This window comes from Esox lucius, chromosome 1, assembly GCF_011004845.1.
Source record: "Esox lucius isolate fEsoLuc1 chromosome 1, fEsoLuc1.pri, whole genome shotgun sequence".
Classification (NCBI taxonomy): domain Eukaryota; kingdom Metazoa; phylum Chordata; class Actinopteri; order Esociformes; family Esocidae; genus Esox; species Esox lucius.
This window is the reverse complement of record NC_047569.1, coordinates 36,488,273-36,505,079: the sequence shown is the minus strand read 5'-3', so window position 1 is coordinate 36,505,079 and position 16,807 is coordinate 36,488,273. Positions and strand designations below refer to the sequence as shown.

At 43.5% G+C, this 16,807-nt stretch overlaps 1 protein-coding gene across 3 annotated transcripts in view; it reads left to right on the top strand.

Moving 5' to 3' along the window:
• Positions 1-773: 773 nt before the first annotated feature.
• slc8a2b (solute carrier family 8 member 2b) overlaps positions 774-16,807 on the top strand; it is a 93,843-nt gene continuing 77,809 nt past the window's right edge. For 2 of the 3 annotated variants that reach the window (XM_020047072.3, XM_010898539.3), the window contains exon 1: positions 774-989. The gene's annotated coding sequence lies outside the window, so the exon portion shown is untranslated. The remainder of the gene's footprint in view (positions 990-16,807) is intronic. The other variant, XM_020047070.2, reaches the window with a different exon arrangement.

The following is a 16,807-nucleotide window of genomic DNA, read 5'->3' as shown; positions in this document are numbered from 1 at the left end:
TATTTGTTATTTATAAAGTATTACAAATCGCTAGTATGCGTCACATTGGGATGATAAACATAAAGGGTGAGTGTGTGTGTGTGTGTATTCAGAGTGCACGAGACAAGTGGCGTCCTGGAGTGGTGAGAAGCAAGGGGCTGATTATTGATTTACCGTCCAGTGCTGTATGCCTCCGCCATGGCCTCACTCGGGAGGAATGGAGTCCTGGATTAGGGACAGTAAGCCAAAGCCAAACACCCGAGAAAGCTATTTATTTGTCTCTTTGCACATGCTTGTCTGTCTGATCCATACTTCTGACTGTTTTTCTTCCTCTCTGCTTTTGGTCTGGTCACCACTCTATCACATACCGAACGCCAGTTTTGTTCTCCCTCATCCCTCAAAGTGCCCTCTCAAATGCTTGGCATGCGTTCATTTCTGACTCCGTTGGTGTTACCATTTCAAAGGGAAGAACGTCACAGATCCAGATCAGTGCCAAACAGCCCGAACTGTCCATCCAACTCAGAGTGACCAATTATTGACAACCGTCCACGAAATAATGTGCTTAGTCACCAAACATCTAAATGTATTAGTGGACGGTTCATTATCCAAAGAAAACGGCCCTGTTCAAGAAAATGTAAATCCTTCCCCACTTTCATTTGTTTAATAAATGTGACGACACTTTAGCTGTCCGCCCATCAAATGCCAGCCCATTGATTACTTTGAGAAATAGATGACCTGTACATAAAACAAATAACAGTAAATAGGAATAGCTACATTTCTCCCGTGCATGACGCGTGGAGGAGTGTACCACGCGCGCTCCTGAACATCCTGCCTCCTTTCACCGAAAGCGCGCTTCCAGTGTGAGACTGGCTGTGCGTGTAGCGTACCCTACTGTTTGTGAGTGTTCGCGGCAAGAACAGCAAAATTAACCGGAGCGGTTTTCATGGTAATTACAATATGTGCATTACGACTACATGTGATTTCAGTGACCCTTTAAACTAGGATATAAGGTAAGTTTTCAGAAAAGTGTTCAGTAGACTATGGAATGTTGAGTGCTCGACTTTTATGTCAGATGGTTTAAAACATCGACTATTTCGTAGCCTGTAACACTGACTAACAATCCTCTTTGTGCTTTACACTGAGTTGCTTTATGTTTGTTTGGGTTTCTCTGTCTGGCCTCAGAGACAGTGTGATGGGTAGGCTATCCGGTATGCATGTTTACAATGTAACCATGTGGTATCATATTTTGATATGTTGATGTAATGGCATTGGAATTTCAAAGTAGTCTAGCATATAGTGATACATATATAGACTAATCAAGATATCAAGAGATCATTATATGTCACCAATATTTACGGTCATACAGGTACAATAAATGTTGTATTATTATATTATAAATGTTATTATTTTTGATGATTGGGCTCTCACAGATATCCTAAATAAATATACAATGTGGCATCATTTCCCAGAAGTTTTCAACTGCGTGATTAAAATACTAAAGACGATGCGGAGATCAGATGAAAGGAAACGCTCTTTAGTCACACTGTGTGGCATCAAAACCACTTGTCCTTAGATTAAACAATGTTCATTATTTCAAACGCATTGTCTACTTAACCATTTACCGTTTGCCTATACCATATTAGTTTACATAATGTTAAAAACATTTGTCCGTTATATAACTTAGGTGCTACACCAAGCATGTTAAATCCACGGCTGTGAGGCTTGCACAATACGGAATGGTTAGACTTGTACAACAGAGGTTTTAAAAGAGTTGTCAAATTACTAGACTTTGGGTAACGCTTGCAAAGATGTGACAGGATAGACGTTTGCATGTAAGCAATTGTCCACTTGTTAGTGATTGGATATTTGTCGACATCCTTGCGCGTCTTTACATAGAACCTGCTCAAACTGTTGGTATCCGGGCTCAGCAAAAACACGTTTCCTGTCAACAAAGGCATGTGAATAATTTCTTTGGACTGTACTTACCATCCAGGGAATTGTGTCGATCCATATCAACAAACAAAACATTTCCAAGGGAGTCCCATTCAAATAGCCTAAGTTCAAATAATATTCCGTTTCTTATGCGACGACGGTGGCAGCACTGAGCCAATTCTATAGAAACTATGAGTCATTCGAGTAGCACTACTGAAGAAAATTGAATTTTATAAATAATACCTTGTACCTGGAGACAATTTCTTAATTGCGAACGAAGCTAGGGTTTCACCAATCAGTTGGACTAGAGAAACATTTGTAATTTGTTATTAATACTTTCAATTCAAAGAGAAAAACTAGATTTGAGTGAAATTACATTTTAATATTTTTCAAATACAATTTGATATCCAAGAAATGCCGTTTTATTGGCCTGCACATGCAGTTTGGCATGAAACAAAGATTCAGTTATGTTTTTTGGGTGAACGGGCTTAGCTAGCTGATATTCCATTTGGAGGTACTACACTATAAACAAGTTCTACCTTATCTCTATAGTCATATTATGCTCAGTAATATACCAGCTACATTAATGTGTGTAAAGTGTGTAGATTGCACGTCTGTTATTGAGGTAATGTTAAAATTGGTTAGTAGTTGTTTCATCAGATCCATTGTAAATCATAGAATGTACCTGTCAATTCGTTTTTTACACTTAAAACATTCACTCAGTTTCGCATGCAATCAGACGGGGTTGATTCTTCTGATTATGCTCAGCATGACAGGTGAAATGATGAATCCAACAAATTATGTTAGTTTGAATGATGAACATACAAAAATACAAACAAAAACAATCAAAACTACAAATGGAGCAAACAAAATACAATTAAACTGAATCAAACCACATTCCAAACAGACATCGATAACTGACAATTAAACTGAATCAAACCACATTCCAAACAGACATCGATAACTGACAATTAACCTGAATCAAACCACATTCAAAACAGACATTGATAACTGACGATTAACCTGAATCAAACCACATTCAAAACAGACATTGATAACTGACGACTGCTTTCTGTTGATCTGCGTTGTCAGGTCCTCACTCAGGTCCTGCTCTAGTCAGTGGGACCTGTTGGATTTAAATAGTCCACATTTTGGTCACCACCCGCTGGGCCCTACGGTTCCATCCCTTTTACCAACTTTTACACATAGTAGCAACCAAAAATACAAGCGTGGCGCATGTAAAGTCAAAGCAAGAGATGCTGTAACATTAGCAGTTGTCCTTTGAGGGCCAAGCATGTTTCGTCCACAAAATGAATGCGTCAGTCTATCTGATCAAAATGCCACACTAAATCTGTTTTGGCCTGCAAAGTGCAGACAGCTAGCCAGCTCAATTATTAAAGACTCTCCACTCACCGATGCTGGACCCAGAGGTAATAGATTCCTACAAATAGAAGTACCATAGCCTACTGCTGCTTCACATGCACTCCATTCACATTTGTGAACACATTAAGAAGCTGCTTTGAGGTATTGTTCAGGTGTAGGGCAGCAACAGCTACATTTATCTGTGTGCGCCAGCGTAACAGATAGCATTGACTAACGTATGGGTGTCTTCATACTTTACGGCGCAAGGCTCGTGGACGCGCATGACATGGCAGCTCCATTAGAGTGTGTTTCAACTGGACTGATCATAGGTCCTGTCTTTGTTTAATTGTGGATTATTCATTTTGGATGCTACCCATAGACATATTCCATTCACTGTTCCATGGATTAATTCCACTTAATGCTAACTGCTCCTATAAGTCCCTTGGGAAAATAACTGACTTGTAAAATGTATAACCTAATAACAATGAGTCACCTTGAAATTATGATGAAGGTATAAGGTCATACCCCGATACTGAGTCTCCATCATTGTGTTAAGCAGGTGCAAGTCTCAGCTCATGTAGTTCCCCTTTAAAATGGATCCTCCGTTTGTTGCTCCTGCATGTACAGATTAGATGCTGGGATTCACCATTCGGCTGTAGCCTAGAGGCTTTAATGGGGCTTTCCTTGGCGCGGCAGTGTTCTGCAGTTTGGATCCTCCCAGATGCGCTATGTAGGCTTCCCCTTTACCCCAAACTGACGAAGGAGAAAACACCAGTCATTGCTCCTTGGATGGCATTCTTCCTTTTTTCGTTTCATTTCGGTATCCCAGATGTGTGAGCATTTTCTTTTCAGTGTAGCCTAGTGTTTATCTTAACAATTGGCCTATTTTTATACAGAGGATGTTATTTACACAATTCCAGGTTACAGTTAACAGACTATTAGGCAAGCCTGTCTGTTAAAGGAGCACAACTGACTTATGCATGTCTTCGTTTCTCACTCTCTTTCTCTGGCTTTCGATCTTTCTCTCTTTTCCTACCATTCTTTTTCTCTCACTCTCTTTCTGCTGGAGAGGTCCCCTTGCTGTCTAAAGGATAAGAATAACTCAAGTATAACCGTCAGCATACCTGTAATTCCCAAACGAAACGCTCCCCAAATCAAGCTCATTCAGTCACGAAATCCAGTCCTGATTGCTCTCTAAGGGGGGGGGGGGGGGTACAGCCTGTTCTGTCTAATGCCTTTAATCCACAGAGCAATTTTCACAGTTTTATTACATAAATGATGCACTTGATGGTTGATGCAAAATTTCTGCTGGGCTTTTGGAGAGGAGAGGTTTAGTTTGACATAGAGGTGTTTATGCAGACCCCCAGTAGGATAGAATGGGGTTGGAAATGTGGGATACTGTGTGTGTGTGTGTGTGTGTGTTTGTGTGTAGAGAAAGAGGCTGCTGCTGCAGTGCTTAGAAAAGAGGCGCGGTTTGAGGATGGCTGAGGGAGCTCCTTTCTCCAGAACAAACAGGACAGCCACTCCCACTCTGCAGTTTGGGTGGCTGTGTGTGGTTGTGGGCTGTCTCCACGTTGCACGTCTGTCTGTGCTGTGTAGATACAGTATGTGCTGTATTTGCAGTGTGCGTGTGTGTGTGTGTTCTGTGCATGGTAAATTAGTGCTGCTCCTCTGTGTCCGTCTTTGGTGTTGATGAGTGTGTTGAGTGGTTTCCTCTGCTGGGTGGGACCTCCGTGTGTGACAAGCTAAGAGCCACATGTGACTGTATATGTGGGGCTGGGTTACTGTCTTCAGGGAACACGTGAATCCAGGAGTTAATGAATTAATCATCTGCAAAAAGAGAACAAATCGAACACTAGCTCTCAAATTGTGAATTTAATAAATGAATCATAGACACAGTGTTTGACATATTGATATCTATGAACAGAAGCCACCCCTCTTCTCACTGTTTCATTGTCACTTCTCGTCCCCTCTGAGGGCTGGTGATGTACACTGTCGCCTTATCCCTGCACTCGTATTAATATGGATGAGGATTGTTGTTCCTTCATAATGGAGGGTGTACTTCACACATAGCATCAGCTTGCTCTACTGTTTGTCTGTTTCCTAAACTGAACCTTATTCGACATCGATGCATCACTTTTCACTGCTCTCTACATGAATGGAATGGGTTGCATTCGGACGGCCGCTCCGATTCCTCGTTCTTGCTTGCCAGAATCACCAGGATTGTCTTGTTCCCCACAGGGGAAAAAGACCTTGGTGATTAACGGGATGAAGCTAGAGTCAGGGAACGCCTGCATAATCATCTCCCTCTCATGACAGAGCGTTCCTCACTCGTTAGTTTTAGCCCTGTCTTTTAGTGGATGTGATAGATGGTCTTGTGATCCTTCTGGTAACACCTCTCCCTCGGGAGTGGTCTTGGAAAAATGTGAAGTAGGCCTCATCTTTGGGTGCCAGAGGTTTATCAGGCTTTACGTGGACTGTATTCTCTTCCTGTGGGGTCCGTGGTGTTGGTCTCCATCTTGACCCTGACACCCTTCCTCCTGACAGATCCGTGGAGAATATCACACATGGGAAACACACGTCCTGCTGCGACAGCTCGTCATACACACACGCCCAAGTGCCCAACTGCTCTCGCCCACACACTCCCATTGGCTGATATCCAGGGACTGTGGCACCAGCTGTCCCCTATTGGTCGGTTCTGCCGTTGTTGAGGCAGGGGTCCAGTCTCTGCTGTGAGTGTACCATGCCCTCCCTCCCATCAGATTTCTCTCTTTCTCTCTTAATCTCTGTATTTCTATCTCTCTCTCTCTCAATGTCCTGTGTAATGAGATTCTGGGCTGCTGAAGCGCCACCATGCTCGGTTCCGATCCACATAATAACCCTTCTATTGGCCAAGCCAAACCAGCTGCTGTGTCAGTGTTGGCAGTGTGTGTGGTGGAGAAACATTTAGCTTAACGTTGAAGACATCGCAGAATTTCCCCCAGCCTCTGCCGCTCTGAGGTTTCCTGCATCCGGTTGTCGATTCTCCTGCACTTATCTTTTTCTGAAATAAGAAGCTTATCTCACATCTCATATCTATTCATGATATAGGATTAAGTCTTTAACACCCTTGTGTGTGAAGAGTTGTTGCTTAACATGTTCATCTGTGTCTAAGCAGCTTTCGTCTCGATATTCTCATCGGGGACGCCTGGAGCTCAGAGGTGCATTTTCACACACGTCAGCCCTCGGGTGCTCCCTTCTGCGTGGATGACAGAGAATGAATCCTCTGCCTGACTTCCTGCGTTAGCCTGACTTGTTTTTGAGAGCAGCGGTGGACCGTCTGTGGTCAGTCGGGGTCAGCACAAGGGTAGGCAGGGCGCTACGGCTCTCATTGTTCCCGTGGGTCCATTGGCACGGTCACAGGTCCCGGGCTCCATTATGGTGCAGTTGTAACAGTGTTTGAGACCAGGGTGCTCTGCTTCTTCAAATGCGATCGATCAAATGTGATCGTTTTGGATTTCTCTCACCACATAGCCTGGAGCTTTGTGGTGGTCTTGCTAGGATCTTTTGGGGTGGTTTACTCAATCAACTTCATAATTACCAAAATAGAAAACAAAACTATGTAGACCTATGTTCATACTGTTTGTGTATTCATTATAATTTCAAGTAGAAATTCACTATTTTTCAAATTGATTTTGCGGGGCAAAATCAATGTTTCTTATCCTGAAAGTGAAACATAGCAAAGAAATAAAACATAATTTTGAAGATACATGTTATCTCTCTGGTCTACTGTTATCTTTCTGGTCCACTCTGTTGTCTCTCTGGCCCACTCTGTTATCTTCCTGGTCTACTGTTATCTCTCTGGTCCACTCTGTTATCTCTATGGTCTACTCTGTTATCTCTCTGGTCCACTTGGTTATCTCTCTGGTCTACTCTGTTATCTCTCTGGTCTACTCTGTTATCTCTCTGGTCCACTCTGTTATCTCTCTGGTCTACTCTGTTATCTCTTTGGTCCACTCTGTTATCTCTATGGTCAACTCTGTTATCTCTATGGTCAACTCTGTTATCTCTATGGTCAACTCTGTTATCTCTCTGGTCCACTCTGTTATCTCTCTGGTCCACTCTGTTATCTCTCTAGTCTACTCTGTTATCTCTCTGGTCTACTCTGTTATCTCTTTGGTCCACTCTGTTATCTCTTTGGTCCACTCTGTTATCTCTATGGTCAACTCTGTTATCTCTCTGGTCCACTCTGTTATCTCTCTGGTCTACTCTGTTATCTCTTTGGTCCACTCTGTTATCTCTATGGTCAACTCTGTTATCTCTCTGGTCCACTCTGTTATCTCTCTAGTCTACTCTGCTATCTCTATGGTCTACTCTGTTATCTCTCTGGTCCACTCTGTTATCTCTCTGCATGACTAGCTTTGCTGTTCAACACTTTGTTGGCCTGTCTGCCTCAGTCTGCCTGGAATTTAACATGGCAGTTGCTCCCTCATCCAGTTAGCTACATAGGAAGTGATGGGGAAACAATGGATGGGGGATAGTTAGCTGAAGGTGAAAGACTGGGGGATGAGTGGAAGATGCTGGGGAAAGAATTGATGGGGGATAGTTAGCTGAGGATGAAGGACTAGGGGATGAGTGGAAGATACTGGGGAGAGAATTGATGGGGGATAGTTAGCTGAGGATGAAGGACTAGGGGATGAGTGGAAGATACTGGGGAGAGAATTGATGGGGGATAGTTAGCTGAGGGTGAAGGACTGGGGAATGAGTGGAAGATCCTGGAGAAAGGTTGAGGAGGTGCGCGTGTGAATAAGGAGTGGCCTTGGAACCAGCTCTATTTTCCATCCATTAAGAAAGGCCAGTATCCTCTGTAGTCCTCACACAGACACGGCAGAGAAGCAGTCTGACCTGACCCGGTCTGGTCAGTGGTCACCACTTAACACCTGACACCACTCAGTCCATAACACCAGACACGTCTGCCTCTTCTCCCACTGCTCCTATCAGTGCTGGTGGTCAGGGTTCTTTCGGTTGACCGTCACTACTGTTTCCTTGTCCTCACATGCCTGATGACTGCTGAATGTGCTTCTGCTGCTCTATCTACCAGTATATTCAGTCAGAGATACTCTATCTACCGGTACATTCTGTCAGAGATGCTCTATCTACCTGTACATTCAGTCGGAGAGGCTCTATCTACTGGTACATTCAGTCAGAGATACTCTATCTACCAGTACATTCAGTCAGAGATACTCTATCTACCGGTACATTCAGTCAGAGATGCTCTATCTACTGATGCATTCAGTCAGAGATGCTCTATCTACCAGTACATTCAATCAGAGATGCTCTATCTACTAGTACATTCATTCAGAGATGCTCTATCTACCAGTACATTCAGTCAGAGATGCTTTATCTACCGATACATTCAGTCAGAGATGCTCTATCTACCAGTACATTCAGTCAGAGATGCTCTATCTACTAGTACATTCATTCAGAGATGCTCTATCTAACAGTACATTCTGTCAGAGATTGCCATAATAGAAGCTGTTTCTACTGTAATGAAAGGGGTGGTATACAAAACAAGTCCTCAGCATCTGGGTCACCTCTAACCAATTACAGTATGAATGCTATTGAAGACATTTACAATGTACAGACTCAGTGATCATGCCTGGAAAGAAGCGGGATGCCATAAAAAATAGATGGTCACAGAGAAAAGACTGAGTAAACACTGTGGTTCAGGTGAATTAGAAAAAAATATATTTAAGGAAAACAACAGTTCATACACTACTGATCAATAAGAAGAATGCATCTCGTGATATTTGAAGAATTGCAGGATTTCTTGATCTGTCTGTTTTTTTAGGTGGGAGAAAACATAAAGAAGACAGGAGACCTTGAAGCAGATTATGTCTTGGCCTGTTATTATATAAGAGAGACAATAGCTCCCAGCCTCCCATCATGTCACACACACATTTGAGCCCTGTAGATTCCATTTGTCATTTGTTGCTCCTTTATTTTTTTTCTTTGTCAATATACCTTTTTTATTCTTGCATTATGAGTAATATGGAAGTAATGCATGTATTATTAACCATTCATTCATGCCAATGAAGCTTTGAATTGAGATTGTTGACGTGCTGTACGCTGCCTGCTGTTACCTACCTGGCTACCTGCCAAACTTTTTAGAATTTACTCTATATTAACTAATTTGTCAAAATTCCATTTTAAGAGTTTTACCAACGCAATATTTTTTATCTGCTGACCTCTTACCCAACTTTACTACACCGGGACTCTTTTTGGACATAATTAACAGAACTACTCACCCCTGAACACCCGACGCTAAGTATCATTACAATGCCTTTTCACTGTAATTGTTGTAGCAACAACACGGAGGAGAACTATCGTCTTCAGTTCAAGATAGCAGAGTTAGAGGCTCGGCTTCTGACGCAAATGTCAGGTAAGGATTACGCTAGTGTAGAAATAGAAAAAACTGCGTCAGCTAGTTTACACGATGATGCTATGTTCTGCTTCGTAACCTCTGACTGTTTCATCCTAACGTCGTTGGTGCCAACGTGAATAACAATATCTCTGTACTATCTGTACTTGCCAGTTTTAGACTTCGCTAGTACCAACCCCATATTTGCGGCTACGTCGGTGGCTCTGCCCCCCGGTAAAAGATGTGTCGGCATCGAGTAATTGTCTCTGGCCCCCTCCCAGCTAGGGGTGGTGACGAGCTCTACAGCAGACTTGCGCAACTCAATCGCTGGCTGAAAACGGAGTTCTGCCCGTCGCAGGAGGTAGAGTTTGTAGATAGCTGGCTTTCTTTTTGCGACTCTCCCAGAAATAGGCCCAGGCCTGATCTGCTGAAGAGCGACAGACTCCATCCTAGCTGGAGTGGTGCTCTTCTTTTATCTAGGAACATTGACAGGAGTCTCACTCCTATAGCCTTAACATGAGATAGGGTGCAGGTCAGGCTGCAGGCCTGCTAGCGTAGTGGAGTCTGTCAATAGCATAGCCAGAGTAGTTAGTACAGCTTTACCTATTGCCACTGTGACTCGTTCCAGGCTGAGAAAAGTTAAACAAGGTAGTGCTTACAAAAACAACCTTATTAAGATAAAGCCTTCCTCCACCTCGGTCACATATAAAAATAAAAATGACTGTATCACGTCGCATCTCAAAATGGGACTCCTAAATGTTAGATCCCTTGCTTAATTCTTTTGAAGTTTTACTCATGAAAGTTAACCAGGCCGATAAATCGTTTCACATAGCTACTATTTATGTGTCTACTAAAAACACATGTCCACAGCACGGTTTATAATTAGGTGTAGCCTGGCCCGGGGGCGTGAAGGTGACCAGTAAGCTTGACACTGTCCACCCTTGCTGTCTTGCCAGGTGGGCTCTCGTCGCCACTGGGATGCCCTCCCTCCAATGACTTTTGGGGGAAGAGTCACTGGCTTGTTGTTGACTCTCTGTTGCGCACTTGTGCAATTGGGCTGTACGCTGCTGGCAATACTCTGCCCTTATTCAGGGGGGTTGCGGTTGGTGGGTGTCCCTTTGGTTGATGCCTGGCAATGTGGGTGGATTGATTTCCTGCCTGTTGGGCCCTGTCTGGGGCCTCCCCCGGGTAGGGCCACAGTGTCGCCGGACCCCCCTGTCTCAGTTCCAAGGTGTTACGCTGCTATATTATTGTGCTGGGGGATATGAAGAATGCACTTCTAACTTTTCTCAGTTTCCTCGAGTTTTAGATTTTAGGAGGAGATGAGGTCCTGGTCCACACCTGCAGATTACCTGGTTTGGGGGGCCTGTTGCTGTCCCTGTCCTTGTCCACCTGGTCATACTTCTGACCTAGTCTAAAATCAAATAGCCTCTGGATTTAGCCCAGAGAAATTTATTAATTATTCCAATTGGACTCTTAATATCTCACCCGGCACAGCCAGAAGAGGACTGGTCACCCCTCTGAGCCTGGGTCCTCTCTAGGTTTCTTCCTAAAATTCGGCCTTCATAGGGAGTTTTTCCTAGCCACTGAAATTCAACACTACTGTTGTTTGCTCCTTGGGGTTTAAGGCCGGGTGTTATTGTAAAGCACTTTGTGACAACTGCTGTTGTAAAAAGGGCTTCATAAATACATTTGATTGATTGAGAGATTGAAAGACAGTAAGAGAAAGAGACGGGAAGAGAGTAAAATGGAGGGAGAGAGAGATGAAGGGATAGAGTGAGGGAGAGAGCGGGAATTAAAGGGAGATGGGCCCGGGTGGGAAGAGAGCCTGTCCTCTGGAATGTTCCTAATCAAACAGAGGTAACCAGAGCCCAGGCACGCAGGTGGACGCTGTCATGGCGCCCAGGGGGAGGGGCCGACAGAGCTCATTTTCAGTGGATTTCCGTTTCTCTGCCCAAAAACGAAAGAGCGAAAAACAAACGTGCTGTTGTCTGTGTCTGTGCAGTCACTCGGACCTCTTCTTTCCCACAGTGTCTCAGTCTTTTCTTCCTCCTTGTTCTTCTAATTCTCTCATGCTGTCACGCTAAGCTTTATTTGACAGTGGAGCAGCTTGATACACACACACACACGCACGCACACACACACACACACACACATTCTCCCAAACTCTCTCAGTCAAACACACACACACACACAGGGTGGTGGGTTACTGAGTGCCTCTGAGCGAGAGAGGCAAAAGGACAAGAGGACGTGGTGTTAGTGGAAAGTGATATGATGTGACAGGGGCACAGCTGAGCCTGGACGGGCCACGGCCCGAATCCTCAAGCCGCCGTCATAATGGCCTGACATTAGGGGCTCCGTGCGACATGTATCCCTTAAGCGTCGCAGATGGCGTTACAGAAATGTTCGGCTAGGTAATTCTGACTAAGCCGACATATGCAGCATTAACCTGAATTCAGTCTCTGCTAATGGAGGAAGATTGCTTGTACATTTGATTCATGTTGTAAAGCGGAACATACATGTTACGGACTGAGACCCCGGCCCTGGGAGGGACATAGCCAGGGATTTGTTGGTGCTACAGTAGTTTTCCGAGGAACGTGGCATATTATACATTTAATGCATTTGCATTGCGACTGTCCAGTTATATCCATGATGTCAAGTTCTACTTGGTTAGTGCTGATCTGGATTTGCGTAACGTTATATTTTTCATAACAAAAGCGAGGGAATGTGTCACCAAATGTCCATAATACGTCTGGTGTAATAGTGAAATGATCGTGTTTCACAATCAATCAATAACTTAATTGTCCCAGTTGGGAAATGTTGTCGTGCAATCAGGCTCAGTAAAAACCAAACAAACAGCATCATTAAAAACAGATATGCAAATCAGATGTTAAAAAAAAATTAACAAAGCATCAGTGAATAGGTCATCGCACACTGCTGCTGCTTCACCCATAGAACTGACCCCTGACCTCTGTCAGTTTCATGGGGGTGTGTTTAGGCCCTTCTGACTTCTATAGGAAGAATACCATGAGCACAGCAGCCTGACCCTGCGGGCTAATTTTCCATATATATGCTACCGCGTTGAGTCAATTAATTTATACATCTTTGCTTGTGTATATCAACTTTATTTTGAAATGCCCTGAAAGGCATTTTGGCAGACACATAGTTTACCCGGGTTTTGTCACATAGCGCCACATTACAGAACCAAATTCAATAGCAAAGTCTAGCAGAAACATCACTACATTCAATGCTAATGATAATATTCCATAGCAGCCTAGAAACCATTTGATCTTGTAAGATATTAGGAGTTAATATGTGTAGGGGTTTAAATATTAAGAACATACCTTGTCGAGCCAAGGGAGAAGATTCAATTATTTATTGAAAGAATTGCAGCAGATTTTGTCTCTTGTATGTTCAAAATGGCGGTTCACTGGTAAATACACTCACCTAAAGGATTTTTAGGAACACCATACTAATACTGTGTTTGACCTCCTTTCGCCTTCAGAACTGCCTTAATTCTACGTGGCATTGATTCAACAAGGTGCTGAAAGCATTCTTTAGAAATGTTGGCCCATATTGATAGGATAGCATCTTGCAGTTGATGGAGATTTGTGGGATGCACATCCAGGGCACGAAGCTCCCGTTCCACCACATCCCAAAGATGCTCTATTGGGTTGAGACTGTGGGGGCCATTTCAGTACAGTGAACTCATTGTCATGTTCAAGAAACCAATTTGAAATGATTCGAGCTTTGTGACATGGTGCATTATCCTGCTGGAAGTAGCCATCAGAGGATGGGTACATGGTGGTCATAAAGGGATGGACATGGTCAGAAACAATGCTCAGGTAGGCCGTGGCATTTAAATGTTGCCCAATATGCACTAAGGGGCCTAAAGTGTGCCAAGAAAACATACCCCACACCATTACACCACCACCACCAGCCTGCACAGTGGTAACAAGGCATGATGGATCCATGTTCTCATTCTGTTTACGCCAAATTCTGACTCTACCATCTGAATGTCTCAACAGAAATCGAGACTCATCAGACCAGGCAACATTCTTCCAGTCTTCAACTGTCCAATTTTGGTGAGCTTGTGCAAATTGTAGCCTCTTTTTCCTATTTGTAGTGGAGATGAGTGGTACCCGGTGGGGTCTTCTGCTGTTGTAGCCCATCCACCTCAAGGTTGTGCGTGTTGTGGCTTCACAAATGCTTTGCTGCATACCTCGGTTGTAACAAGTGGTTATTTCAGTCAAAGTTGCTCTTCTATCAGCTTGAATCAGTCGGCCCATTCTCTCGCCCACAGGACTGCCGCATATTGGATGTTTTTACCTTTTCACACCATTCTTTGTAAACCCTAGAAATGGTTGTGCGTGAAAATCCCATTAATTGAGCAGATTGTGAAATACTCAGACCGGCCCGTCTGGCACCAACAACCATGCCACGCTCAAAATTGCTTAAATCACCTTTCTTTCCCATTCTGACATTCAGTTTGGAGTTCAGGAGATTGTCTTGACCAGGACCATGCATTTAGGATGCATTGAAGCAACTGCCATGTGATTGGGTGATTAGATAATTGCATTAATGAGAAATTGAACAGGTGTTCCTAATAATCCTTTAGGTGAGTGTATATGATAGGTGTGGCTACTCATAATTCCACAACAGAGTACTATAAGCTCATTGAGGGGCGTTGTTAGGCATGTCCGGGGCTATATACCCGGATCTTTTATGAATACCGAAAAATGTGTAAAACATAGCCCCTGATCTGTTCATCTGTTATTCTGATCATGCATTAAAGCCCTCCAAAAAACACACATGTTTTGGGTCCTGTGTATGTCATTCAAGCAGTAGATCTACTCTGCACTATTTGGCACGTGGGCATTTTGCGTGAGCCTGCTGAGAGAAAGACGGTGCGCATCGGTTACTGGGCCAGTCATTGTTGGCATCTGATTCTGGCGGCTGTGGATATACGATCATTATTTGAATCATTATTCTAAGAGCAGTATGAGAATTGCAGCTAAAGAGTGTAGGCAGCTAGCACTTACATTAACATTTTTGTCGGGGGTGGGGCTAAGCCCCAAATTTATTGTGATCCTAGCAACGCCTCTGAGCCAATTGGCTAATTACAATCGCCAGCTTTGACAGAACGTGACTTCCTGCGAATTTGATTTCCTGAGAGCGAATCCAAAACAGTGTTCTGTTGTTCCTCAATGTCTTAAAACACATTTCATAATAATCTCACAATCTCAATCAGACTCCTGGAGAAGGGCATTTACATCCTCTTGAGTTATATGGACTTGTTTAGTGATAAAAGTATCCTCAACCTGGCTGCAAACTCACAACCTTTGGATGCAGAAACCGCAGTACTGACAGCTGAGCTAGCCGATTGTTGTTGCTAGTGAATTTTCGATATACAAACATGAAAGTACACGTCTTAATGGACCTTTTAGGTCTATGCATGTGCCAGTCAATATAATTTTGGAAATGACAGTTCTCAACAGTATGGCACATCGTTCACCCAAGTTTTGTCTAAACATACATAGTAGGGGCAGAGGAAAGGCATGTGACACATGTGAATGAACGATCAGGCCTCACGCGTTTTACACTGGCCCCCTTTCCAATTCCATCCAGGGAGGACAATAATATGACCAGCTGCAGGAAGAATCAGTCGCAGTGCAAATTTACTAAGTGTGAAATATGCACTATTTTCAATTTAAAATGTGTGTGGTTACCAGAAATAATGTGGGATATAGGCAATTCTTCGCGGATCTGTGGTAAAGTAAGAAAATATCATGCGAAATGTAATGTCCCATCAACATCTAAACAGGACACGATGGCATCAACAACAAAACAACGACACAGAATAAAAACAGCAAAAACACCAGAAAAACAAGACATTGACAAATCACATCTCCTTCCAGTGTTGATATATTTCTGTCTGGCTGGCAATGGAATGATGAGAGGGAGCAATAGTTTGGTATAGTCCATCGCTCCTTGTGCAATCAGTGCCAAGGAGATGGGTTCCTCCTAACATCTTGGTGGTAATTGGGTCGTTTTACACAAGGCTTTATGATTACTCATGTTGCCACTCAGCTCGCCTGGAGGCCCTTACTGTGTGGACTTTGTCAGGCATGTGAGTTGCGTCGCACTATTCACGAGAGCTACATTACTGAATGAATGAGTGAGTTCATTAAGGATTAATTTATTCATGTATTAATTAATTTGCAGATGTACTGATTTGTTGGAATTCAGTTTGCGTTCCGTTATAATGTGTGTGTAGTGGAATATATACCACCGGCCCATTCACTTTCTCAAAATGTTCTGTGTTATGGACTTAATTTGTCATTGATCAGTCTACACACAATAGCCCATTATCACAAAGCAAAAACATTTTATAATTTATTTTGCCAATTTATTGAACATTCTGTTGGTTGGAGATGATGTAGAAAGGCACACGTCACAGTGCGTGTCAGAGTAAAACCCAAACCATCAAGTCCAAGGACCAAGGACCTCAGAGAATTGTGAGGCACAGATCTGGGGAAGGTCACAAAAAATCCCTAAAGCATTAAATGTTCCCAGGAGGACATTGCGATAAATCATTGTGAAATGATGGACGTTTTGAACCACGAAGACCCTTCCTAGAGAGCTGGCCATCTGGACAAAATCTGAGTAACCAGGAAAAATGGGCCTCGGTCAGGGAGGTGAATTCTAACAGGGCTTCAGAGTTTCTCTGCAGAGATAAGATAACCTGCCAGAAGGACAATCATCTCAGCAGCACTCCATCAATCAGGCCTTCATGGTGGATTGGCTAGAGGGAAAGCCACTCCTGAATAGAAGGCACCTGACATGCCATCGGAAGGAGTCTGAGAGCATGAGGAAAGAGATTCAATGGTCGGATGAGATCAAAATCTAGAATGTCTGGCACAACCAAGGTACCACTCACTAGTCCCGTCCCTGTGAAGTAAGGTGGTGAAAGCATCATGTTATGAAGATTCTTCTCAGGGGCAGGGAGTAGGAGACTGGTCAAGACTGAACGAAGGATGAACACTGCAAAATACAGGGAGGTCCTTGAAGAACTGGGTTGTAGACACGTCGTTCAGTAGGACAACTACCCGAGCCATAAGCCTGGACTTACCA